The sequence below is a fragment of the Dendrobates tinctorius genome, unplaced genomic scaffold (assembly GCF_039654945.1).
Source record: "Dendrobates tinctorius isolate UK_male_01 unplaced genomic scaffold, ASM3965494v1 ptg000249l, whole genome shotgun sequence".
Lineage (NCBI taxonomy): Eukaryota > Metazoa > Chordata > Amphibia > Anura > Dendrobatidae > Dendrobates > Dendrobates tinctorius.
Window position 1 is genome coordinate 992,719 of NW_027361916.1, and position 27,252 is coordinate 1,019,970.

The window sequence follows — 27,252 nt, forward strand, 5'->3', positions numbered from 1 at the left end:
TACGAACCGCCTATAGTACCCTGCAGTGCCCAAGAAGGACTTCACCTGTTTCTTGGTCCTGGGGGTGGGCCAGGACACGATTGCGTCCACTTTTTCTGGCTCCGGACTCATGGAACCCCCGCCTACCCGGTGCCCCAGGTAGTGGACCTTGCGCATGCCTATCTGGCACTTCCCCGGCTTGATGGTCAGGCCTGCCTGGTGAAGACGCTTGAGCACCTCCTGGAGGTGCTGAAGGTGTTCCTCCCAGGTGGAACTGAAGACGGCAATATCGTCTAAGTACGCCACCGCGTACTCCTCCAGTCCCCGAAGCAGGTGGTTGACCATCCGCTGGAAAGTGGCAGGGGCATTCTTCATGCCGAAGGGCATGACCGTGGACTCGTACAGTCCAAAGGGGGTGATAAAGGCGGATTTCTCCTGCGCCTCAGGGCTCAGGGGAATCTGCCAGTATCCCCGACTCAAATCCATGATGGATATGTAGTTGGCGTTTGTCAACCGCTCGAGCAGATCCTCGATGCGCGGCATCGTGTGGGCATCAGAGGTTGTGATGGCGTTGAGCCCCCTGTAGTCCACGCAGAACCTGGTGGTTCGATCCTTTTTAGGCACGAGGACTACAGGTGAAGCCCACGCGCTTTTTGACCGTCGAATCACCCCCAGCCTTAACATCTCATCGATCTCTTGGCGCATGACTTGATGCACCGTTTCAGAGATCCGATAAGGTGTTCGCCGTAATGGGGCGTGATTCCCGGTGTCCACCTCATGAACCGCTAACTCCGTCCTCCCCGGTTGGTTGGTGAACACGGGCCGGAAGAGTTTCAGGGTGGCCATCAACTGCAACCGCTGGGACACGGTGAGCGAACCACTTATCTCCATGTCCTCAATGGACCCATTGGCCTTGGCCTGGGCCAGCATGTCCAGGAGGGGATCTTCCTCCCCATCCTCTGGCAGATTGCAGACCGGTAGGACGCAAGCTTCACGTTCGTAGTGCGCCTTCAGCATGTTGACGTGAAAGGCCTTGCGCCTACCCCGAGCATGGTCAAGCGTGACCACGTAGGTGACCGGGTTGAGCTGTTGGTGGACGACGTACGGGCCTTCCCAGGCTGCCTGAAGCTTATCCGTTGGTACAGGGACCAGCACCCACACCTTTTGACCCACCTGGTAGGTCCGCTCCCGGGCGTTCTGGTCGTACCAGCGCTTCTGGTCAGCCTGAGCCTGCGTCATGTTGTCATGCACCAACTGCGTCAAGGTCTGCATCTTGTCACGGAAGCGCATGACATAATCCACGATGGACACTTCTGTGGGGTTTGGCTCATCTTCCCAGGATTCTCTTATCAACCCAAGGGGTCCCCGGACTCGCCTGCCATACAGGAGCTCGAAGGGGGAGAACCCGGTCGAGGCCTGCGGAACTTCTCTGTAAGCGAACAGCAGGTGTGGGAGGTACCGCTCCCAGTCGCGCCCTTGGGTCTCAACCAGTATGCGGAGCATCTGTTTGAGGGTACCGTTTGAAACGTTCACACAAACCATTAGTCTGTGGGTGATACGGACTCGATACCAGCTGCGTCACCTGCATTTTCTCACAGAGAGCCTCCATTAGGCGAGACATGAATTGGGGCCCTTGATCGGTAAGCATCTCCCTGGGAAATCCTACTCTTGAAAAGATGGTCACCAGTGCGTCAGCCACCTTATCTGCCCTGGTTGAAGACAGAGCTACTGCCTCTGGGTACCGGGTAGCGTAGTCTACCACGGTGAGAATGTATCGCTTTCCGGAGCTGCTGGGGACGGACAGCGGTCCTACAATGTCCACCGCGATTCTCTGGAAAGGCTCCTCTATCACCGGCAAAGGAATAAGGGGAGCCTTAAGAGCAGGCCCCGCCTTACCCACTTTTTGACAGGTGGCACAGGAGCGGCAGTAGTGTGTTACCTCTGTCCCCATCTTGGGCCAATAGAAGTGTTGAGACAGCCGTGCCTTTGTTTTGCTGATCCCCAAGTGTCCAGCGAGTGGAATCTCATGGGCAATCCGCAACAACTCGGTTCTGAACTGATAGGGGACGACCAGCTGTCTTTCCCTCAACCACTCCTTTTTAGGATCTCCGGGTACTGTCTCCAGGTACAACCTTCCTCGTTCCCAGAACACCCTCTCCTTATCAGACTTGGAGGTGGGCGTCTCGGCGAGACCTCTCAATTTCTCCAGGCTGGCATCTGAGTGCAGAGCAGCCTGGAACTCCATGCTGGAGGCTGCCAGAAGTGACGTCAGGGTCCCCTCCTTACTGGGACCCTCTGGAACCGGCTCTGGGTTCACCTCTGGTTCAGTCTCTCCTGTAGCAGCAGAGGGTCCAGAAGACAGTGCGTTACCTGCGATCTGGGCACTCTGACTGCGTGTGACAGCTGCTATGTATGCTGTCTCCCTGGGGATTTCTACAGACCCACCAGCCGGTGCTGGCTTGGGCTCTACCTCCCCATCCACCCCCAACACTTCAGGAGCAGTGCTACTTATGGGCCAGTTACCTTCCTCGGTGGCACTGGTCAGCTGCATGGCATTACTTTCCTCATGGTCCCCATGCACCTCCCCATTTCCTTGAGCACAGTTGCTTACTCCTGCCAGGGGTTCCTCAGCCGTCTCACTCCGCAGAGTGACGGGGCTGAGCACTTCGGTACCTGTGGACACATCTACCGCTTCAAAGAAAGGGTTAACGGGTTCAGTCGGCACAGATACATCAACATCATCATCATCCTTCCTAGGAGAAGAATGGTTATCAGTTTGCTTTGGTACATTCACATCAGCATCAGCATCGTACCTGGGGAAAGAATGGTTGTTAGTTGCATCATTACTCATCAAGGCATTAGCAGGTAACACATTCAGTTTCCCGTCATCATCATCATCATCATCAGGGTTAACGTTACCCTTATTATCAGTTTGGGGAAGGGTGTCAGGGACGTAGTATGCAACCATCCGCCCCAAGTCAGTCCCCAATAAAACATCAGTGGGCAGGTTTTCAGACACTCCCACCTCCCTCAACCCGCTCCCGGCACCCCAATCGAGATAAACTCGTGCCACTGGCAAGGGACAACGGGTGCCTCCAATCCCGGTGACAGTCAGGGTTTTCCCCTCAACAAACTCTTCAGGGGCCGCCAGTCCAGGACGGATGAGGGTTCGTTCAGCCCCGGTGTCCTTGAGGCCTGTAGCAAGACGGGCCCCCACCTGAACAGGTTGAACGTTGTCGTCAGCCCTCCCAACCACACCTCCCACCAAAAGAACAGAGGCGTTGGGCCCGGGGGCCTTGGCTGGGGGGTTCTTCGGCCTGTTCGGACAGGCGTAAAAGAAGTGACCAGGCCGCTGGCAGTGGTGACACAGGCGACTGTCAGTAGCCGGCCTGTTGTTGGCAACAGGGACAGGGCCTCCGGAGGGACGGCTAGCTGGGGCATTGGGGTTGGTTGCTGGCTTACCCCCTTTCCAGCTGGTGGCGACTGGCCTCCACGTCTCGGGCTTCCGGTTGGCCTCGTGGTTGTCGGCGATCTGCGCCGCTTTGTCCGCGTTCGTTGGTTCGCGGTCCAGGATGAACTGTCGGACCTCAGCTGGGCAGAGATGCAGGAACTGGTCTTTGATCATCAGGACCCGTAGCTGCTCAAATGTTTCAACGGACAGTCCATGGATCCACTGGTCAAAGTGGGTCCTGAGTCCTTGCACCACATCACTGTAGCTATCATGTGGGCCACGTTGGAGGTGCCGGAACTTCTTTCGGTATACCTCAGGTGTCAGCCGGTATTTGGCGATCAGCGCCTGCTTTATGGCGACATAGTCGTCATCGGCTTCTGGCGGAAGAGAAGCAAATGCCTCCAGGGCTTTGCCTTTTAGCCCTGGGGTCAAGTACCTTGTCCATTGGTCTCTAGGCAGCTGGTACTGTCTGCAGGCTTTCTCAAAGGCTCGCAGGAACGTGTCCAAGTCCCCGTCCTTTTCCATCACGGGAAAATGCTCTGGCCGGGGTTTAGGAGTCTGGAGGCTGCTGGGCTCACCACTTCGGGCTGTGGGGGCATTCCCACCCCGCTGGAGTACCTCCAGTTCATGGGCCCTCTGCGCCTGGCGCTCAGCTCTCTCAGCCTCTGCTCGGCGCTCAGCTCTCTCAGCCTGGGCTTGACGCTCGGCTTGGGCCTCCTGCCGATATTGCTGGATCAGCCTCACCCGCCCATCACTGTCTTCGGCGGGGAGTGCATCCAAAGACATTTGCAGATAGGGGTCCACCCCGTTCTGGTTGAATGTGGGGCCAGCGCTCAGGAGTGGAGCCTCTGCTGCAGCCCCATTGCCACTTGGGCCAACTTCTGCGCTCGCTGGATTCTGGTCGTTGTCCAGCTGCACTAGAGCCGCGATCATTTGAGCTCTGTTTTTGTTCGTGGCGTCAAGGCCTTGGTACGTGCATAACCCAGCAAGAACTTCCTTTGTCTGCCGGTTGTACCAAGGTTCTCCTTTTGCCGCCATGGTTGCCAAATAAAAGATAGAAAAAGAAAAACGAAGAAACGGGAGGGGGATACTTGCAAGTACACACTAATGTCTCAGGACTAGTAACCACTGAGTCTGTTCTCCAAAACCTATGATGCAGGATTCCCGCAGGAACCGTGCAGGTTTTTAGTGAGAGGAATGATTGCTCAAACCAAATCACTAATGCTCTAGGATGATCCCACCGCTCTGCCACCAATATGTGACGAACAGCCCACTGCCGTTCGTCCACTTACGGGCGACACTAACGGGGGTCCCGCTGCCACCAAAACGCAACGGACAGCGGACCCTGTGTCACCACTATGTCACAATCCCACCACTGACACCGGTGTATCAGCGGACGGAGGGGCGTGACACAATGCCTGCACACGGCTATCACAGGCGCAGTGGGGCTTATCTTAGTTATCCCAACACTGGCACCATGTGACCAAAAATATCCAGCAAGCTAATCTCGCTCTACAATTTGCCGCAGGGGGAGTTTAATTTGGATGCCCCACCACTGCTATCAATCTTCCAAGTACTGCGGGGATTTATGTATATCCCACTTTCTCAGTTCCACTTTGGAACTTGCAGCTCTCCGGCGCCCCCCTTACCCTCAGGTCAGTCAGGGAACTGCACCTAGGATAATTGGTCGCCGGACGGGCTGCCTGTTGTGAACCGGCAATTAGGCTTCTGCAGTAAGGGAATTATGAATGCTGGTGCCGCAGACCCTTATTCAGCTATATAAGGCCCTTCTAGACTGCCAGCAAGCCACAATAGCCGTGCACAACGTGCTGCCACCAGTCACGGTTACTTAATTCACAGTGTTAAATTAAGAGGGTCCGTGGCAAACCCCTTGAATTAGTAGCGATTATCTATCAAAGGCGTATAGTTCGAGTCTTAGAGCATAGAGACAGATCTAAATAATTATCTCATTTATTTTCCGAAAGAGGACAGTGATTACAGATAAAAGTTGCTATAAAATTGAGACATAAAATATGTACAGTACAGGTATAAAATAAAAGTGGAGAAAACAAAGAGAGTACACTCACAGTTCCATATTGTTCCTTAGGCAGACCATGCGGCTAAGGTGGGTGGAGGCGGAGCTGCACTTCTCCGCTCATCTGGGGATCTTTCTAGCACGACGACTTGAGCTGTTCTGAGCTGGTTTGCCCAGGGAAGGCCTTATAGGCTTTGCTTTGTGACATCACGGAGAGATGCATTCTGGGTTGATCCCTCCTCTCTCATCCGAGTTATGTTTTGGCTACAAAACTTAGATTAGCTATAACTTTATGGGAGAAGCTGGTATGGACTCATCAGTGGTATCATATTTCCCAGCGTAATGAGCCCATCAAGAAAACATCAAACATCTATGCGATATGACCGTCCATTTGGGCGCAAATCATATCTCAGGTTCTGGACATCCGAGAGTTTTGCAACAGGCACCACAGCGAAGCTGGGTCTGCTCGAATCGCAGAAATATGATTTTTATATTTCTGCTGGGTATGGTTTTCGCGGGACAATCCCTTATTGTTTTATTCAAACTCCTGGTTTCAAACAAAGAGTTTAGTTCCCGCACTTTTTTTCTCTTTCAGCTGAGAGAAGCCAAATGGTGTGAGTAAGATGGTCTAGCTAATTAACATTCCTGCTCTTCCAGAGGAAGTGGCAGGGTTGATAAAACCTGGGGGGAAGGAATTCCTACTACTGACAGTTTACAATGTCCTAGGATGGAGGATTTGTAGCACATTCCAACAGAAAACATATCTTGCAGACATTGTACATCACAGTTGTCGGATGGATGGCAGCTAACGCATCCACTTCAATGACTTCTGCATCCTCCCAAGGCCAGAGCACTGAAGAGCAACCATCTGTCTCTTCACCACCTGCCAAATTGCCCAGGCAGTCTGAGAGCCCTGGACAGGAGCCATCTCAATCTTTACTTCTGTTCTCAAAACCAGGGAAAGAGTCTTGAGGAGATCATTTGCATATTCCCAGTGCCTTCTGGGATAAGTGAAGAGTCTCCGCGAGCTCAACAATCACTGGGTTTTGGCCGTTGCAGCTGAAAAGAGGAAATCGGAAAACCAGGGGAAGAGTCTTGAGATCATTTGCATATTCCCAGTGCCTTCTGGGATAAGTGAAGAGTCTCCGCGAGCTCAACAATCACTGGGTTTTGGCCGTTGCAGCTGAAAAGAGGAAATCGGAAAACCAGGGGAAGAGTCTTGAGATCATTTGCATATTCCCAGTGCCTTCTGGGATAAGTGAAGAGTCTCCGCGAGCTCAACAATCACTGGGTTTTGGCCGTTGCAGCTGAAAAAAGGAAATCGGAAAACCAGGGGAAGAGTCTTGAGATCATTTGCATATTCCCAGTGCCTTCTGGGATAAGTGAAGAGTCTCCGCGAGCTCAACAATCACTGGGTTTTGGCCGTTGCAGCTGAAAAGAGGAAATCGGAAAACCAGGGGAAGAGTCTTGAGGAGATCATTTGCATATTCCCAGTGCCTTCTGGGATAAGTGAAGAGTCTCCGCGAGCTCAACAATCACTGGGTTTTGGCCGTTGCAGCTGAAAAGAGGAAATCGGAAAACCAGGGGAAGAGTCTTGAGGAGATCATTTGCATATTCCCAGTGCCTTCTGGGATAAGTGAAGAGTCTCCGCGAGCTCAACAATCACTGGGTTTTGGCCGTTGCAGCTGAAAAGAGGAAATCGGAAAACCAGGGGAAGAGTCTTGAGGAGATCATTTGCATATTCCCAGTGCCTTCTGGGATAAGTGAAGAGTCTCCGCGAGCTCAACAATCACTGGGTTTTGGCCGTTGCAGCTGAAAAGAGGAAATCGGAAAACCAGGGGAAGAGTCTTGAGGAGATCATTTGCATATTCCCAGTGCCTTCTGGGATAAGTGAAGAGTCTCCGCGAGCTCAACAATCACTGGGTTTTGGCCGTTGCAGCTGAAAAGAGGAAATCGGAAAACCAGGGGAAGAGTCTTGAGGAGATCATTTGCATATTCCCAGTGCCTTCTGGGATAAGTGAAGAGTCTCCGCGAGCTCAACAATCACTGGGTTTTGGCCGTTGCAGCTGAAAAGAGGAAATCGGAAAACCAGGGGGAAGAGTCTTGAGATCATTTGCATATTCCCAGTGCCTTCTGGGATAAGTGAAGAGTCTCCGCAAGCTCAACAATCACTGGGTTTTGGCCGTTGCAGCTGAAAAGAGGAAATCGGAAAACCAGGGGAAGAGTCTTGAGATCATTTGCATATTCCCAGTGCCTTCTGGGATAAGTGAAGAGTCTCCACGAGCTCAACAATCACTGGGTTTTGGCCGTTGCAGCTGAAAAGAGGAAATCGGAAAACCAGGGGAAGAGTCTTGAGATCATTTGCATATTCCCAGTGCCTTCTGGGATAAGTGAAGAGTCTCCACGAGCTCAACAATCACTGGGTTTTGGCCGTTGCAGCTGAAAAGAGGAAATCGGAAAACCAGGGGAAGAGTCTTGAGATCATTTGCATATTCCCAGTGCCTTCTGGGATAAGTGAAGAGTCTCCACGAGCTCAACAATCACTGGGTTTTGGCCGTTGCAGCTGAAAAGAGGAAATCGGAAAACCAGGGGAAGAGTCTTGAGATCATTTGCATATTCCCAGTGCCTTCTGGGATAAGTGAAGAGTCTCCACGAGCTCAACAATCACTGGGTTTTGGCCGTTGCAGCTGAAAAGAGGAAATCGGAAAACCAGGGGAAGAGTCTTGAGATCATTTGCATATTCCCAGTGCCTTCTGGGATAAGTGAAGAGTCTCCACGAGCTCAACAATCACTGGGTTTTGGCCGTTGCAGCTGAAAAGAGGAAATCGGAAAACCAGGGGAAGAGTCTTGAGATCATTTGCATATTCCCAGTGCCTTCTGGGATAAGTGAAGAGTCTCCACGAGCTCAACAATCACTGGGTTTTGGCCGTTGCAGCTGAAAAGAGGAAATCGGAAAACCAGGGGAAGAGTCTTGAGATCATTTGCATATTCCCAGTGCCTTCTGGGATAAGTGAAGAGTCTCCACGAGCTCAACAATCACTGGGTTTTGGCCGTTGCAGCTGAAAAGAGGAAATCGGAAAACCAGGGGAAGAGTCTTGAGATCATTTGCATATTCCCAGTGCCTTCTGGGATAAGTGAAGAGTCTCCACGAGCTCAACAATCACTGGGTTTTGGCCGTTGCAGCTGAAAAGAGGAAATCGGAAAACCAGGGGAAGAGTCTTGAGATCATTTGCATATTCCCAGTGCCTTCTGGGATAAGTGAAGAGTCTCCACGAGCTCAACAATCACTGGGTTTTGGCCGTTGCAGCTGAAAAGAGGAAATCGGAAAACCAGGGGAAGAGTCTTGAGATCATTTGCATATTCCCAGTGCCTTCTGGGATAAGTGAAGAGTCTCCACGAGCTCAACAATCACTGGGTTTTGGCCGTTGCAGCTGAAAAGAGGAAATCGGAAAACCAGGGGAAGAGTCTTGAGATCATTTGCATATTCCCAGTGCCTTCTGGGATAAGTGAAGAGTCTCCACGAGCTCAACAATCACTGGGTTTTGGCCGTTGCAGCTGAAAAGAGGAAATCGGAAAACCAGGGGAAGAGTCTTGAGATCATTTGCATATTCCCAGTGCCTTCTGGGATAAGTGAAGAGTCTCCACGAGCTCAACAATCACTGGGTTTTGGCCGTTGCAGCTGAAAAGAGGAAATCGGAAAACCAGGGGAAGAGTCTTGAGATCATTTGCATATTCCCAGTGCCTTCTGGGATAAGTGAAGAGTCTCCACGAGCTCAACAATCACTGGGTTTTGGCCGTTGCAGCTGAAAAGAGGAAATCGGAAAAACCGCGCGCCTATCGGCGCGCGAATTTTGGCTCATCTTTCATCGTTTTTAAGAAATCTCAAGATGGAAGAGGCCAGGAGCCATTTGGTGAGCTGCATTTCTTGCTACATGTTCACAGACTTACCAGTGGAAAAGCCAAACTTCACATGCCACAAATGCAAGCTTGTGTCCCTGTTGGAGGAAAAGTTGCAAAATCTCGAAGAGAGGTTGGCTACGTTGAAGATCATTAAGGAAGGTGAAGAGTTCTTGGACAGAGCAGAATTATCTCTTCATGTTACAGAAAGAGAAGAAATTCGAAGTGCACCTGAAGAAACAGAGGAATGGAGACATGTGACCCAGAGAAGCAGGAGGATCAGGAGGCAGTCAGCACCCATACTGCTCAGAAACCAGTACCAGGCTCTCACGCAGGAAAATGATGAAGAAATACATCAGGATAAGACTTTGCCAACAAACAGCAACCTTGTACGCCTTCAGAGTCCTCCTGGATGGAGAAAGAAAAATGTTGTGAAGAAGAAACGGAGAGTGGTGGTCATGGGGGATTCCCTGTTGAGAAGAACAGAGGCCGATATCTGCAGACCAGATATAACTTCAAGAGAAATGTGCTGTCTTCCAGGTGCAAAAATTAAAGATGTGTCTGACAGGATATCAGGACTCTTCAGACCTACAGATGACTACCCATTCCTGCTACTACATGTGGGGACAAATGACACCGCAAGAAACGACCTGGAAACCATCTGCAGAGACTTTGAAGACTTAGGCAAGAAAGTGAAAGAACTGGGAGCACAGGTGGTCTTCTCTTCCATCCTCCCAGTGGATGGCCATGGAACAAGGAGGTGGAATAAGATTCTGCAGGTGAACAACTGGCTACGTCGATGGTGCCGTCAGCAACGATTTGGATTTCTGGATCACGGAGTGAACTACTTATACGATGGACTACTTGCTAGAGATGGGGTGCACCTTACGAAGACTGGAAAGCATGTATTTGGAAGTCGCCTTGCTACACTTGTAAGGAGAGCTTTAAACTAGAACAACATGGGAAGGGAAGCAAAAGACCAGAAAAAGCCATACACCTGACAAATGCTATTGAGAACTCTGCTAATAGAAGTGGAAAGGAAGAACAAAGACGAAAGAATCTAATTAATAAAAATATTGGAGAAAGAGAAACCAATCACAAACTAAAATGTTTCTATACTAATGCACAAAGCATGGGCAACAAACAAGGAGAATTGGAACTACTAACACAGGAAAAGAAATATGATGTCATTGGAATCACTGAAACTTGGTGGGACGATACACATGATTGGAATACAAGACTAGAAGGATACAACTTATTTGCAAGAAACAGACTTGATAAACGAGGAGGGGGTGTTGCATTGTATGTTAGAAACGCGTATATCTGCACAGAGATTGAAGCTTCAGAGACTGGGAGTTCTGTGGAAACTGTTTGGATAAGAATACAAGGACAGAACAATGGAAAGGACACCATTGTAGGCATTTACTACAGGCCGCCTGTGCAAGCTGAAGATATGGATGAACTCTTTATGCATCAAATGGCCAAGTTCTCCAAAAAATATGACATAGTTGTCATGGGAGATTTCAACTATCCAGACATTTGTTGGGAATCTCTCTCAGGCAAAACTAACAGGTCAAGGAAATTCTTATCCTCTCTTGCTGACAACTTTATCTTCCAAAAGGTAGGGGAGAAAACAAGGGGAACTGCTACCTTGGATCTAATCCTTATAAACAGGGAGGAAGTGGTTGAGGAGGTAAAAGTGGCTGGAACCCTAGGAGGTAGCGACCATGCTATTTTAGAATTTTGGATAACTAGAGGCGGAAGACCTGTGAAGACTCAGACGTCAAGGTTAGATTTCAGAAAGGCAGATTTTAAGGGATTCAGAAAGATAATTGGAGGGATCCAATGGCTGGATATCCTTAAAGACAAAAATGTCCAGGAAGGATGGGAAATCTTGAAAAATGAAATTCTCAAAGCACAGTTGTTAACAATTCCGAAAAGAGGGAAGAATAGGAAGCATTTAAGGAAACCAGGATGGGTGAACACAGAACTTAAGCACATGCTAAAAAGGAAGAAAAAAATGTTTATAAAATGGAAAGAGGGAGGCATATCTAAAGAAGAATATAATGCTGTCTGCAGAATCTGCAGGGCACAAATCAGATTACTAAAGCTGAAAATGAATTGAGGCTTGCAAGAGATGTCAAAAGCAATAATGAAGGATTTTGGGGATATGTCAAAAGTAAAAGAAAAGTCAAAGATGCTATAGGATTTTTACAGGATGAAAATGATGAAATGGTAAGACAGGATGTTGAGAAGGCTGAACTTTTAAATTCCTATTTTGCATCTGTTTTCTCTCAGAAAGGAAATGTAACACCAAATGTTATTCACTGTCCTATTAAGGGAATAGAAGAATCCAGGATATCTATAAACAGAAAGATAGTGAGGAAACACTTAGCTAACCTAAATGAATTCAAGTCTCCAGGTCCAGATGAATTACACCCCAGAGTACTGAAGGAGATAGCAGAAGAAATTTCTGAACCACTCTCCATAATCTTTGAAAATTCTTGGAGAACAGGAGAAGTGCCAGAAGACTGGAGAAGAGCAAATGTTGTTCCTATCTTCAAAAAGGGGAAGAAGGTGGACCCAGGCAACTATAGGCCGGTGAGTCTGACTTCTATACCAGGAAAGATCTTTGAACAAATTATTAAACAACATGTAAGTCAATACCTGGATAAGAATGAAGTGATCAAACAGAGTCAGCATGGGTTTGTAACTAATAAGTCATGTCAGACTAACTTAATTTCCTTCTATGACGGTATCACTGATTGGGTGGATCAAGGAAATGCTGTAGATATAGTATATCTTGACTTCAGCAAAGCATTTGACAAAGTCTCTCATACAATCCTTATTGAAAAAATGACTAAGTATGGAATGGACAAGGCAACTGTTAGGTGGATTCATAGCTGGCTTAGTGATCGGACCCAAAGAGTGGTCGTAAATGGCTGCACATCCAGTTGGAAGAATGTCTCAAGTGTAGTGTTGAGCATTCCGATACCGCAAGTATCGGGTATCGGCCGATACTTGCTGTATCGGAATTCCGATACCGACTTCCGATATTTTTTCAATATCGGAATTCGGCATCGGAATCGGAAGTTCAAAGTTGATTGACGGCCTGACGTCATCATGATGCGCGGTGTGTGCGCATCATGATGCGCCGTCATTTCGGGCCTTCCGGGGGTCTCTGCCGGCCTGCCGGGGGGCTGTGCCGGCCTGCCGGGGGGCTGTGTGGACTGCCCGGGGTCTGTACCGGCCTGCCGGGGGGCTGTGCCGGCCTGCCGGTGGTCTGTGCACCCTGTGGGGGTCTGTACCGGCCTGCCGGGGGGCTGTGCCGGCCTGCCGGGGGGCTGTGCTGATGTCCGGGGGTCTGTGCAAGCATCGTCCGATGGGACTACAAGTCCCATCGGGCGATGCCTGCTACCATGACAGTGATTGACACATTAGCCAATGATGGGACAGTAGTAGTCCCATCATCCGGCTAATGTGTTAAATGTTAAAAAAAAAAAAAAAATACTACATACATACTACATGCTACATACATACTACATATATACTACATACATACTACATACATGCTACATACATACTACATGCTACATACATACTACATATATACTACATACATACTACATATATACTACATACATACTACATATATACTACATACATACTACATACATGCTACATACATACTACATGCCACATACATACCACATACATACTACATACATACTACATGCTACATACATACTACATATATACTACATGCATGCTACATACATACTACATGCTACATACATACCACATACATACTACATACATGCTACATACATACTACATGCTACATACTACATATATACTACATGCATGCTACATACATACTGCATGCATGCTACATACATACTACATATATACTACATACATACTACATATACACTCACTGGCCACTTTATTAGGTACACCATGCTAGTAAGGGGTTGGACCCCCTTTTGCCTTCAGAACTGCCTCAATTCTTCGTGGCAGAGATTCAACAAGGTGCTGGAAGCATTCCTCAGAGATTTTGGACCATATTGACATGATGGCATCACACAGTTGGCGCAGATTTGTCGGCTGCACATCCCTGATGCGAATCTCCCGTTCCACCACATCCCAAAGATGCTCTATTGGATTGAGATCTGGTGACTGAGGAGGCCATTTGAGTACAGTAAACTCATTGTCATGTTCAAGAAAACAATCTGAGATGATTCGAGCTTTATGACATGGCGCATTATCCTGCTGAAAGTAGCCATCAGATGTTGGGTACATTGTGGTCATAAAGGGATGGACATGGTCATCAACAATACTCAGGTAGGCTGTGGCGTTGCAACGATGCTCAATTGGTACCAAGGGGCCCAAAGAGTGCCCAGAAAAAATTCCCCACACCATGACACCACCACCACCAGCCTGAACCGTTGATACAAGGCAGGATGGATCCATGCTTTCATGTTGTTTACGCCAAATTCTGACCCTACCATCCGAATGTCGCAGCAGAAATCGAGACTCATCAGACCAGGCAACGTTTTTCCAATCTTCTACTGTCCAATTTCGATGAGCTTGTGCAAATTGTAGCCTCAGTTTCCTGTTCTTAGCTGAGAGGAGTGGTACCCAGTGTGGTCTTCTGCTGCTGTAGCCCATCTGCCTCAAAGTTCGACGCACTGTGCGCTCAGAGATGCTCTTCTGCCTACCTTGGTTGTAACGGGTGGCAATTTGAGTCACTGTTGCCTTTCTATCAGCTCGAACCAGTCTGCCCATTCTCCTCTGACCTCTGGCATCAACATGGCATTTCCGGCCACAGAACTGCCGCTCACTGGATTTTTTTTCTTTTTCGGACCATTCTCTGTAAACCCTAGAGATGGTTGTGCGTGAAAATCCCAGTAGATCAGCAGTTTCTGAAATTCTCAGACCAGCCCTTCTGGCACCAACAATCATGCCACGTTCAAAGGCACTCAAATCACCTTTCTTCCCCATACTGATGCTCGGTTTGAACTGCAGGAGATTGTCTTGACCATGTCTACATGCCTAAATGCACTGAGTTGCCGCCATGTGATTGGCTGATTAGAAATTAAGTCTTAACACACAGTTGGACAGGTGTACCTAATAAAGTGGCCAGTGAGTGTATACTACATACATACTACATACATGCTACATACATACTGCATGCTACATACATACTACATACATACTACATGCATGCTACATACATACTACATACATACTACATGCATGCGACATACATGCTACATACATACCACATATATACTACATACATACAATACATTCATACAATACATACATAGACATACAGTACATATAACATAGAGTAACATACTTACCAATACTTGTCACATTGTTCCCCGAAGCCATTGTCTTTTCCGGAATAAATATTAACATAACAAACCACAAAAATACTCACCCACGATCCGAAGCAGTCCACGAGTGTGTCCCACGACGATCTTGGGTAGAGAACTGCAGCATCAGATGATGCTGCCGTTCTCTACGGGCTGCAGGAATCCAATGACGGAAGGTAGGTATCCTTCCGCACTGTATTCCTCCGCCACTTAAAAAAAAAAAGTCCCTAGTCTCACTTTATGCCATTGCTGCGTGGGAAATTCCCACACAGCAATGGCATAAAGTGAGACTAGGGACTTTTTTTTTTTTAAGTGGCGGAGGAATACAGTGCGGAAGGATACCTACCTTCCGTCATTGGATTCCTGCAGCCCGTAGAGAACGGCAGCATCATCTGATGCTGCAGTTCTCTACCCAAGATCGTCGTGGGACACACTCGTGGACTGCTTCGGATCGTGGGTGAGTATTTTTGTGGTTTGTTATGTTAATATTTATTCCGTAGACGACAATGGCTTCGGGGAACAATGTGACAAGTATTGGTAAGTATGTTACTCTATGTTATATGTACTGTATGTCTATGTATGTATTGTATGAATGTATTGTATGTAGTATGTATGTAGTATATATGTGGTATGTATGTAGTATGTATGTAGTATGTATGTAGCATGCATGTAGCATGCAGTATGTATGTAGCATGCAGTTAGTATATATGTAGTATGTATGTAGCATGTAGTATGTATGTAGCATGTAGTATGTAGCATGCATGTAGTATGTATGTAGCATGCATGTAGTATGTATGTAGTATGTATGTAGCATGTAGTATGTATGTAGCATGCATGTAGTATGTATGTAGCATGCATGTAGTATGTATGTAGCATGCATGTAGTATGTATGTAGCATGCATGTAGTATGTATATGGTATGTATGTAGCATGTAGTATGTATGTAGCATGCATGTAGTATATATGTGTTATGTATGTGGTATGTATGTAGCATGCATGTAGCATGCATGTAGTATGTATGTAGTATGTATGTAGTATATATGTAGTATGTATGTAGCATGTAGTATGTATGTAGCATGCATGTAGTATATATGTAGTATGTATGTTGCATGTAGTATTTATGTAGTATGAATGTAGCATGTATGTAGTATGTATGTTGTATGTATGTAGCATGCATGTAGTATGTATGTAGTATATATGTGGTATGTATGTAGCATGCAGTATGTATGTAGCATGCATGTAGTATATATGTAGTATGTATGTTGCATGTAGTATTTATGTAGTATGAATGTAGCATGTATGTAGTATGTAGTATGCATGTTGTATGTATGTAGCATGTAATTTTTTTTTTTTTTACATTTAACACATTAGCCGGATGATGGGACTACTACTGTCCCATCATTGGCTAATGTGTCAATCACTGTCATGGTAGCAGGCATCGCCCGATGGGACTTGTAGTCCCATCGGACGATGCCTGCACAGCCCCCCGGCAGGCCGGCACAGCCCCCCGGCAGGCCGGCACAGCCCCCCGGAGCCTGCACAGACCACCGGCAGGCCGGCACAGACCACCGGAGCCTGCACAGACCCCCTGGCAGGCCGGCACAGCCCCCCGAAAGGCCCGTACAGACCCCAGAGAGGCTGTACAAGGGCAGGAAAGGGTTTTTCTTATTCCGATACCGGAAGTCCCATAGACTTGAATGGGACTTCCGGTATCGGAATCGGCGATACCGATACTTTTTTTAAAGATCGGCCGATACCATCCGATACGATACTTTGAAGTATCGGACGGTATCGCTCAACTCTACTCAAGTGGGGTACCACAGGGCTCTGTCCTGGGCCCTGTATTGTTCAACATCTTTATCAACGATTTAGATGAAGGAATTGAGGGTAAACTGATTAAATTTGCTGATGACACAAAGCTAGGAGGGATAGCTAATACTAGAGAAGAGAGAGAGAGGATTCAAAAAGATTTAAATAAACTGGAGAAGTGGGCAGTAACTAACAGAATGGTTTTTAACAGGGAGAAATGCAAAGTACTACATCTGGGCAATAAAAATGAAAAAAGCATATATAGAATGGGAGGAATAGGGCTAAGTGACAGCACATGTGAAAAAGACTTGGGTATACTAATAGATCACAGACTGAATATGAGTCAACAGTGTGATGCAGCAGCAAAAAAGGCAAATGCAGTTCTAGGATGTATTAACAGAAGCATACAGTCTAGATCACGTGAAGTCATTATTTCCCTCTACTCCTCTTTGGTCAGACCTCATCTGGAATATTGTGTCCAGTTTTGGGCACCACATTTTAAAAAAGACATCAACAAACTGGAGCAAGTTCAGAAAAGAGCGACCAGAATGGTGACCGGTCTGCAAACCCTGTCTTATGAGGAAAGGTTGCAGGATTTGGGAATGTTTAGTTTGCAAAAGAGAAGACTGAGAGGAGACTTAATAGCTGTCTACAAATATCTAAAGGGCTGTCACATTGTAGAAGGATCAACTTTATTCTCATTTGCACAAGGAAAGACTAGAAGCAATGGGATGAAACTGAATGGGAGGAGACACAGATTAGATATTAGAAAAAACTTTTTGACAGTTAGAGTGATCAATGAGTGGAACAGGCTGCCACGAGAAGTGGTGAGTTCTCCTTCAATGGAAGTCTTCAAACAGAGGCTGGACAGACATCTGACTGGGATGATTTAGCGAATCCTGCTTTGAGCAGGGGGTTGGACCAGATGGCCCAGGAGGTCCCTTCCAACTCTACGATTCTATGTTGGCTTGGAAAGAGGTGGCCAGCCAAGCAGCATTCTAGAGCGTGAAGAAGAGGGAGTATGCAGTGATGCGCAACTGCTTTGTCCCTCTGAATCTGAAGAGGCGGGTGGGCCAGTGCCTATTGTCAGCACACCTCAGTGCTCATCTGATGATGATGAGACTCAGTTGCCAATTTCTGGTGCGTACAGTGCTGGCGAGACAACCCAGGACCAGCCGGTGCTTGAAGAGGGGAGTGGAGATGATGAGGTCCTTGACCCATCATGGCGACAGCCACAGGAAGGTGGTGGGAGCAGCTCTGAGGAAGAGATTCCCCGAACGGCCAAAAGAGGAGGGAGAGGGCGGGGGCAGACTTGGTTGCCTGTAGCCTCCACTTTGGCACCCGTGAGGAGCAATCCTCTTCCAAAACACAAAACGGGCGCTCCCAGGACTTGCATTGCGTGGTCTTTTTTTTGACACAGTTGCAGATGACATTTGCTTTGTCAAATGCAAGCTGTGTCATCAGAAAGTGAAATGAGGGAAAAATGTGACCAACCTCAATACCACAAATATGTGGAAACATGTGCGTACCAAGCACGAGGTGGAGTTACACAGACACACTGACGATGTAGGCCAACCTTCAGCAGCACCTACCACCTCTTCAGCTCGTGTTGGGGCCTCTTCCTCCAGCTCACACACAGCTGGTTCGGCTTCCTCACTGGAACGCCATGGAAGAACCACTGCCACTGTTGTCCAGAGACCCAGTGAAATTCCACCCACTGAACCACGTTCGCAGTCATCAGCACACTCCCAGGCCACTCACCAGCAATCGGTAGCACAGGCATGGGAGAAAAAGCGGCCATACTCGGCAAACCATCCCCGAGCACTGGCTCTGAATGCCGGCATTGCCAAACTACTGGCCCTTGAGATGCTGTCATTCAGGCTGGTGGAGACTGACACCTTCCGGAACTTTATGTCATTGGCAGTTCCACAATACAATGTGCCCAGCCGCTTTTATTTCAGCAGGCAAGCTGTCCCTGCCCTGCAAAAGCATGTGGAGGGAAAAATTAAAAATGCGCTACTAAATGCCGTCAGTAGCAAGGTCCACCTGACCACCGATGCGTGGACCAGTAGCCATGGACAGGGACGATACCTTTCCCTCACTGCCCATTGGGTCAATGTTGTGGAGCCGGGTACAGATCTGGAGAGTGGCTCTGTACGTATTCTGCCAACTCCAAGGATTGCAAGAATGCAGTCTGTACATATTGAGTCCACCTCCTACTCTAGTTCCTTGGAATCAGCACTGCGTGAGCCTGTTAGGCCAGATATGAGCACAGGTGTGGCCAAACGTCAACAGGCCGTCCTTAAATTAATTTCTTTGGGGAATCGGAGCCACACAGCACAGGAGCTCTGGAATGCCATCAAGCAGGAGAGCGATGTGTGGTTTGTGCCAGCGAATCTCCAGCCAGGTTTGGTAGTGAGTGACAATGGCCGAAATCTAGTGGCAGCTCTGGGCCTAGGCAACCTCACTCACATACCATGTCTGGCACACGTGCTCAATTTGGTCGTGCAGAGCTTTCTGAGGGACTATCCGGATCTTGATGCACTGCTGCACAAGGTTCGCCTAGAGTGTGCTCACTTGCGGCGTTCCAGCATGGCAAGATCGCGCATTGCATCTCTGCAACGCCGATTCCGCCTGCCAGAACATTGCATCATATGTGACCTCCCCACCAGGTGGAATTCAACATTACATATGTTGGAGCGGTTGTGTGAGCAGCAGGCAGCAGTAATGGAGTACCAGCTGCATCAGGCGCAAACAAGTCGCACTGTGCGCCGGACACACTTCACCACCACTGAGTGGGCCACTATGAGGGACATCTGCCAAGTTTTGCGTGCCTTCGATGACTCCACGCGGATGGCCAGTGCAGATGATGCACTAATCAGCATGACTGTCCCCCTCATCTGTCTGCTTCAAAAAACCTTACAAGCACTAAGTGAGGAGGTTTTTGAAGAGGTCGAGGATGAGCAGTCAGAAATGCCATCTGCTTCTGGCAAGTCTGCGCAACGTGCTTCCACACAAAGGCCCAGGCAGGGGACACTTAGTGAGGAGGATGATGAGGAGTCAATGGAGGAGGAGGAACACATCTATTCAGAGGAGGGAGGTACACAAGGCTCTAGTAGTCAGTGTGTACAGCGAGGGTGGGGTGATGCTGAGCAGGCAGAGATGCTGCCTCAAGCTGGGGACAGCGTTTCCGGTCCAGTTGGCAGTCTGCAGCACATGGTTGATTTCATGCTGCAGTGCTTGTTAAATGACCGCCGCATCGCCAACATTCTCCACACGGCTGATTATTGGGTGTACACCCTCCTAGATCCTCGCTACCGGGACAACTTACAAAGCCTCATACCACAGTTGAACCGGGAGCGAAAAATGCGGGAGTACCAAGAAACACTTGTGCAGGCCATCATGTTCTCCATTCCCCCCACAAGTGTTGCTGGTAGTGCTTTTCAAAGCAGCCATGTGGGTAGAGGCAGTGGAGGAAGCTCTGCACAAACAGGTAGCAGAGGCAGTGCCGCAGGACAAGGCAAGGCCAGTATGGCCCAAATGTGGAAAAGTTTTGTGGGACCGCCACAAACGGCTACACCATCACAGACGGCTCCAGTCAGCAGGAGGCAACGTTTCCGTCAGATAGTGACAGACTACGTCGTGCCCTGTTAGTGTTCTCCCAGACGGCTCTTCCCCGTTCAAGTATTGGGTCTCTAAGCTGGATACATGGCCAGAGCTTAGCCAGTATGCATTGGAGGTGCTGGCTTGCCCTGCTGCCAGTGTATTATCGGAACGTGTCTTTAGTGCTGCAGGTGGTGTGGTAACAGACCGTCGCACGCGACTATTCGCCGATAATGTTGACCGGCTTACTTTTGTGAAAATGAACAAGGCCTGGATCTCACCTGAATTTGCCAGTCCTCTTCCAGAATAAATAATTGGCTGGCAACAGGATCCAGGTCTCCTGTTGTGTTCATGTTTCTATGACCTGAACTTTATTTCCTGGGCTACAGCAACGCCCGTTGTTGCTCAGAAGTGCTGTCCGCACAGACAAAACACTCGCTCATGTGTAAATGGGGTTCGGTAACGTCAGCTGATCCCCTGCTGTGTGTATGGCAAAGTGTCCTGCTCCCTCCACAGTCAAACAACCTCAGATTTACACCTGGCTCCAAGTAGGCCTCGGCCTACTACCTGATTTTCCCTGGGCTCCGACACCGCCAGTTGGTGCTCAGAAGTGCTGTCCGCAAAGACAAAACACTCGCTCATGTGTAAGTGGGGATCAGTAACGTCAGCTGATCCCCCTGCTGTGTGTATGGCAAAGTGTCCTGCTCCCTCCACAGTCAAACAACCTCAGATTTACACCTGGCTCCAAGTAGGCCTTGGCCTACTACCTGATTTTCCCTGGGCTCCGACACCGCCAGTTGGTGCTCAGAAGTGCTGTCCGCACAGACAAAACACTCGCTCATGTGTAAGTGGGGTTCGGTAACGTCAGCTGATCCCCTGCTGTGTGTACGGCAAACTCTCCTGCTGCCTACAACTTCTGACTACCTCTGATTTAATATGTTCTCTGATTTGCCCTCTGTCTCCACTCTGTTTTGAGTATTTCCTCCGGCCTACAACACCGCCTGTTTCTGCTCTCAAGTGCCGTCTGCACAATCCACACTTGTTCCTGTGGTACCTGGGTCCTTTAACATCTGCTCATCTCCAGAGTTGAGCATGGCAATGTCTCCTGCTTTGTCTACATTCCCACTACTTGTAGTGGAAATGTGGACAGAGCAGGAGACATTGCCTGACTCACCTCTAGGGAGAAGCTGCTGTTACAGAACCCCAGTAACACAGGAACAAGTGTGGGTTGTGCAGACGGCATTTCAGAGCAGCAACTGGCATGGTTGGAAGCCAGAGGAAATACTCGAAACAGAGTGAAGACAGAGGCCTAATTGGAGTACGTTGACAGTTAGTAGTAGTCTAGAAACAATCGCAAACTGCCACCAAGTAGGCCTCGGCCTACTACCTGATTTTCCCTGGGCTCCGACACCGCCAGTTGGTGCTCAGAAGTGCTGTCCGCACAGACAAAACACTCGCTCATGTGTAAGTGGGGTTCGGTAACGTCAGCTGATCCCCTGCTGTGTGTATGGCAAAGTGTCCTGCTCCCTCCACAGTCAAACAACCTCAGATTTACACCTGGCTCCAAGTAGGCCTCGGCCTACTACCTGATTTTCCCTGGGCTCCGACACTGCCAGTTGGTGCTCAGAAGTGCTGTCCGCACAGACAAAACACTCGCTCATGTGTAAGTGGGGTTCGGTAACGTCAGCTGATCCCCTGCTGTGTGTATGGCAAAGTGTCCTGCTCCCTCCACAGTCAAACAACCTCAGATTTACACCTGGCTCCAAGTAGGCCTCGGCCTACTACCTGATTTTCCCTGGGCTCCGACACCGCCAGTTGGTGCTCAGAAGTGCTGTCCGCACAGACAAATCACTCGCTCATGTGTAAGTGGGGTTCGGTAACGTCAGCTGATCCCCTGCTGTGTGGAGGGCAAACTGCTGCTGCCTCCAAATTGTAACTACTTCAGATTTAAACATTCTCTGATTTGGCCTCTGTCTCTACTCTGTCTCTAGTATTTCCCCTGACCTCCAACACTGCCAGTTCCTGCTCACAGTTGACGTCCACGCATTCCACACGTGTTCCTGTGTTACTGGGGTTCTGTAACGTCAGCAGATCCCCCAATATGTGTCCGCCACTGTCTCCTGCGCTGTCCACCTTCCCACTGCAAGCGGTGGGAATGTGGACAGAGCAGGAGACAGTGGCAGACACACATCAGGGGATCTGCTGACATTACAGAATCCCAGTAACACAGGAACACGTGTGGATTGGGCAGACGGCTGCTGTACGCATAAACTGGTGGTGTTGGTGGTCACGTGAAATCCTGGAAACAGAGTGGAGACAGATGCCTAATTGGAGCACGTTGACAGTCTGTTGTAGCCTACAAACAATCTAAAACTGCCACCAAGTAGGCCTCGGCCTGCACCCTGGTTCTCCCTGGGCTCCAACAACGCTAGTTGGTGCTCGGAAGTGCTGTCCACACAGAAAAACACACTCGTTCATGTGAAAGTGGGGGTCAGTAATGTCAGCTGATCCCCTGCTGTGTGGAGGGCAAACTGCTGCTGCCTTCAAATTCAAACAACGTCTTATCTTAAACTGCCTCCAAGTAGGCCTCAGCCTACAAAATGACTATCCCTGGGCTCCAACATCGTCAGTTGTTGCTCGGAAGTGCTGTCCACACAGAAAAACACACTCGTTCATGTGAAAGTGGGGTTCGGTAACGTCAGCTGATCCCCTGCTGTGTGGAGGGCAAAGTGTCCTGCTCCCTCCAAAGTCAAAATACCTCAGCTTTACACCTGGCTCCTAGTAGGCCTCGGCCTGCACCATGATTGTCCCTGGGCTCCAACAACGCCAGTTGGTGCTCGGAAGTGCTGTCCACACAGAAAAACACACTCGTTCATGTGAAAGTGGGGTTTGGTAACGTCAGCTGATCCCCTGCTGTGTGGAGGGCAAACTGCTGCTGCCTCCAAATTGTAACTACTTCAGATTTAAACATTCTCTGATTTGGCCTCTGTCTCCACTCTGTCTCTAGTATTTCCCCTGACCTCCAACACCGCCAGTTCCTGCTCACAGTTGCCGTCCACGCATTCCACACTTGTTCCTGTGTTCCTGGTGTTCTGTAACGTGAGCTGATCCCCCAATGTGTGTCCGGCACTGTCTCCTGCGCTGTCCACCTTCCCACTGCAAGTGGTGGGAATGTGGACAGAGCAGGAGACATTGGCAGACAAACATCAGGGGATCTGCTGACATTACAGAACACCAGTAACACAGGAACACATGTGGATTGGGCAGACGGCTACTGTACGCATAAACTGGCGGTGTTGGTGGTCACGTGAAATCCTGGAAACAGAGTGGAGACAGATGCCTAATTGGAGCACGTTGACAGTCTGTTGTAGCCTACAAACAATCTAAAACTACCATCAAGTAGGCCTCGGCCTACACCATGATTGTCCCTGGGCTCCAACAACGCCAGTTTGTGCTCGGCAGTGTCTTTGGCACGGGGACTCCCTGTTGCCCAGCCTGTTTTCAGCACGCCTGCTGTTTCCGGGTAGTGTCAAGGTCACTATGCCACCAATCCGTTGTCCTGTCGTCTTGCGGCCGGGTTAGCCGACTCTACGGTGCCTGCAGTTTAGGTGACTCCTATGTGGGCTGCGTGAACTGGCACTGAAGGCTGGATCCGTAGTGCCAATGGGACATGGACCCCCTGTAGGACTGTGGGTTTCGGTAACTGCGGCCGGCTTGCGGCCTAGCTACTTTGCTTTGAATGGGTACCTTCTGCTACCCACCCGGGTTCCAGCACTGTCTGCTGGTTCTCGCCAGAGCCTTTGGCCTAGGTGCCTCCATCTCGGTATCCGAGGTCCAGCACCGTCAGCTGGTCCTTGGTAGTACTTTCTAGCACAGGTACCTCATGCCTAGTAACCGTGGTCCAGCACCGTCAGCTGTTCCTCGGTAGTGCCATTGGCTCTTGTAGCTTTTGCTACCCATCTGGGTTCCAGCACCGTCAGCTGGTTCTCGGCAGTGTCTTTGGCATGGGTACTCCCTGTTGCCCAGCCTGTTTTCAGCATGCCTGCTGTTTCCGGGTAGTGTCAAGGTCACTATGCCACCAATCCGTTGTCCTGTCGTCTTGCGGCCGGGTTAGCCGACTCTACGGTGCCTGCAGTTTAGGTGACTCCTATGTGGGCTGCGTGAACTGGCACTGAAGGCTGGATCCGTAGTGCCAATGGGACATGGACCCCCTGTAGGACAGTGGGTTTCGGTAACTGCGGCCGGCTTGCGGCCTGGCTACTTTGCTTTGAATGGGTACCTTCTGCTACCCACCCGGGTTCCAGCACTGTCTGCTGGTTCTCGCCAGAGCCTTTGGCCTAGGTGCCTCCATCTCGGTATCCGAGGTCCAGCACCGTCAGCTGGTCCTTGGTAGTGCTTTTTAGCACAGGTACCTTCTGCTTAGTAACCGTGGTCCAGCACCGTCAGTTGGTCCTCGGTAGTGCCATTGGCTCTTGTTCCTTCTGCTACCCATCCGGTTGCCAGCACTGTCTGCTGGTTCTCGCCACAGCCTTTGGCCTAGGTGCCTCCATCTCGGTATCCGAGTTCAAGCACCGTCAGCTGGTCCTTGGTAGTGCTTTTTAGCACAGGTACCTTCTGCTTAGTAACCGTGGTCCAGCACCGTCAGTTGGTCCTCGGTAGTGCCATTGGCTCTTGTTCCTTCTGCTACCCTTCCGGGTGCCTGCACTGTCTGCTGGTTCTCGCCAGTTTCTCAGCCTTCTTGTACCTTCGGCTACATTTCCAAGATCAAGCTTTTTGAAATTGTCTTTGGTAATCCTTATTGATCTCCATGACGACGAACCTGATGACGACGACCCTGAAGACCACACCAAAGAAGACCAGAAATATGACCCTAAATAATAAGACCAAGAGGACAAAGAACATGAAGACAACCACCAAGATACAGAACAAAAGACAGAAGAACAAGAAGCAGAAGAAGCAAAAGCAGAAGAACAGAAAGCAGAAGAACATTAAGCATAAGACTAAAAATCAGCATAGAAGAAATCAAAATTATAAGCAGAAGAAGACTAAGCAGTAAATGGGGGTGAGTCCGTTCCTCCTCATGGTGCCCCTGGAAAATGCCTGCTGCTGCAGGCCAAACTGAACACGGACAAATCCTGTTGTAAATCTTTTGTGACAGGCAGAACGTAAGGTGTAATCTTATAACTTTTATAGATAAGTACTACAGGAATGCCTGTCACCATAAGAAAATGAAGACAAAGAAGAATAGGAAGAAGATGAAGAAATAGCATATGAAAATTGATAATAGCTGAATAAGAAGAATATGAAGAATGGAAAAAAAAATTAATGGGAAGAAGATGAAGAAGAAGATGAATAAGGTGAAGAAAAAAGTTGATGAAAAAAATGCTACTGCTGCGGATCATGAAGGAGAAAGTGTGGGAGAAGTACAAAAGAAGGTGAAGAGCATGGAAGTTGTGAAACATACATATCTGACTAAATATAAAAAAGGTTAACATAGTCAATATCGTCTTAACTCCGAACGTACTGAAAAAAAAAATTGGAATTAATGCTATGCCATGTGATTTGAATAAACCACTATGCTTTTAATGTCTCCTCCACCTCCCACAATACATTCTACATGATTCTTATTTGTTTTCAATTATGTAGAATTAGCCAACAAGGAAATAAAGGGCTTTTTTTAATTCCGATACCGGAAGTCCCATTGACTTGAATGGGACTTCCGGTATCGGAATCGGCGATACCCGATATTTTTTTCGTATCGGGCGATACCATCCGATACGATATTTTTGGGTATCGAACGGTATCGCTCAACACTACTCCCAATCCTTCACCAAAAAGGGCAAAACCTCTCAGCGATCTGCTAGTGTGGAGTCACTATGTGCCGCCATCTTCACAGACGTTTCTATCTAATATTCCTGGGGCTGTTATTCATGTGGCTCTTGTGGGGCCTGACCACAAATGATGGTTTATTATGCACTGTACTTGTTATACCTTATAATGGCTGTAGCACAGATCTACAAGATGGCGATTTACAACCAAATAAGAAGCATATAACACTCTACTTTAAGAAGGCATAAATACTAGGACAAATAGCATTATAGAGGGGTGTAGATATAAACAGATATATGTAAATAATTTCTTAATACATGAACTTTATTGGGTTTTCTGTAATATTGCCAACTTCCAAGATGGCACTTACGAGCTCTCTATTGGTGCGCATGCATAACCCACCCCCTCCCTGCCCGCTGTTCAATCGCAAGTGCAGAGGTGCAGAGGTGAACTCGCCTCTGACAATGAGACTTTTTTTCACTGTGCTAGCGGTGATCTCACCGGAGGGAGGTCACCGCAGTTCATTGGCCTGGCTGGGAATGCAGCCTCAGTGACCCGCGGTAACCACAATGAGTATGCAACCTGGTTTCTTGTTTCCAGGATCAGTACTGGATAGGGTGTCCATTACTAACCATCTCCATTACTAACCTCTGGGCTTGATGTCACTGGACAATGCAAAGGGACATCAACCCCACAAATATTACCTAACTAGCCAACGCTACAGGGCTGGAAAGAGCTGGGCAAAGCATCTAGAATTGGCGCATGTAATAGATGTGCCTTTTCTGGGTGGCTGCAGGCTGCTATTTTTAGGCTAGGGGGGCAATATTCATGTCTTCTTACATGCCTGAGAATACCAGCTCCTAGCTGTGAGCTTTAGCAAGGCTGCTTGTCAAAAATGGCGGGACCCCACACAGCTTTTTACAATTATTTATTTAAATAATTAAAAAAAACAGCATGCGGACCCCTCTATTCTCAATAACCAGCCTTGCTAAAGGGTTGCAGTCCCCAGCTGTCAGTTTTGCCTGGCTGGTTATCAAAAATACAGGGGAACCCACGCCATTCTTTATTTTAAATTATTTATTTAAAGCAAAGGAGCCAGCGGAAGAATACTGTTAACGGCAGCAGGTTTGGGCTGATGGCAGCAGTAGTCCCATCAGCTGACGAAAGTGACCGGAAGTAAACTTATTACATCCAATCACAGCTGCTAGCTCATGCTGTCATATGAAAGCACACGTGGCTCCATTCAGTACACACATGGCTCCGCTC

The 27,252-nt window shown here is 48.6% G+C and overlaps 2 protein-coding genes across 2 annotated transcripts in view; both read left to right on the forward strand.

Annotated features, from left to right (window-relative positions):
• The window catches only part of LOC141063248 (gastrula zinc finger protein XlCGF66.1-like), an 815,244-nt gene that overhangs the window by 613,380 nt on the left and 174,612 nt on the right, over positions 1–27,252 (forward strand). The window lies entirely within an intron of this gene.
• Positions 1–27,252, forward strand: part of LOC141063245 (uncharacterized) — a 91,104-nt gene that overhangs the window by 40,300 nt on the left and 23,552 nt on the right. The gene's annotated exons all lie outside the window — the stretch shown is intronic.